The sequence below is a fragment of the Tupaia chinensis genome, unplaced genomic scaffold, assembly GCF_000334495.1.
Source record: "Tupaia chinensis unplaced genomic scaffold, TupChi_1.0 Scaffold000683_1, whole genome shotgun sequence".
NCBI lineage: Eukaryota > Metazoa > Chordata > Mammalia > Scandentia > Tupaiidae > Tupaia > Tupaia belangeri.
The window spans coordinates 823,896-824,784 of record NW_006160206.1 but is presented as its reverse complement, the minus strand read 5'-3'; the positions used below and the strand labels follow the sequence as shown (position 1 = coordinate 824,784).

At 44.0% G+C, this 889-nt stretch overlaps 1 pseudogene; it reads left to right on the top strand.

The window, feature by feature from the left end:
- The window catches only part of LOC102492914 (pre-mRNA-splicing factor CWC22 homolog), a 20,927-nt pseudogene extending 20,291 nt beyond the window's left edge, over positions 1-636 (top strand).
- Positions 637-889: the final 253 nt, after the last annotated feature.

Sequence of the window (889 nt, the reverse complement as noted above, 5' to 3'; positions counted from 1 at the left end):
AAGATCCTGAGAGGAGAATGGAGGAGAAGGGATTGCGGCGTGACCATTCCCCCTGGGGGTTGATTTCTGGCTTTCTATCTCTCTGTCTCTCTCTGTCTGTCTGGTGAGCGCACGCGCCCTATAGCAAAAACTTCTAAAAAATAGTAATAATAAATAAAATCAATTTTTTTTAAAGAGACAACAAAATCTCATGATGCACTCCCAACCTAGGAAAAACAGAATTTTAACAAGATCCTCAGGTGATTCCTATGGACACAAAAGTTTGAGAAGTTAATAGAGCTCAAGCCATCTAACGCATTCAAATTTAGTTTTGTTTAAATTTTAATATCAAATAAATTTTGGGCTGCATTAAACCTAGGCTGATTGCAAATGACTATTGTAGTTGTTTGGCTCTAAGATGCTGCTAGCTTTAAGAGTCTGTCTCTGAGAGAGACCCTTTCATTTTAAGTTAGGGCTAGGGGAACATGGATATGTAGCAAGGACGAAGACTGGGTTGCTTAGAGCCGTGGTTCCTGGAGTGGAGGGTCCCTAAGCTTGCTTAGCTCTGTCTTCTGACAGGTCAACTGTTACTGCCACAGCTTTGCAGTCAAGATAAGTGAGGCGCAGGGAGATGCACTGACCCCCAACCCAGACTGACTAGACAGTGGTGGAGTAGGGACATTCCGACAGGAAAGAAGACAATCCTGGGTTGCTAACAATTGGCGACCATTCCTGTTTCTAAGGCCTGGAAAGTTTATTAATTTCTTTATATTCTCCAAAGTATAAAAATTGTTCTCCATTTTTCTAGGCACCTCCCTGCTACTTCCTGGCAGCCCTAGGGCAGAAGGTTTCCTTCTTTTGGACAGAGAAGGCCCAGAGCCGGCTTCTGAACGGATATCCGGCCCGGCCC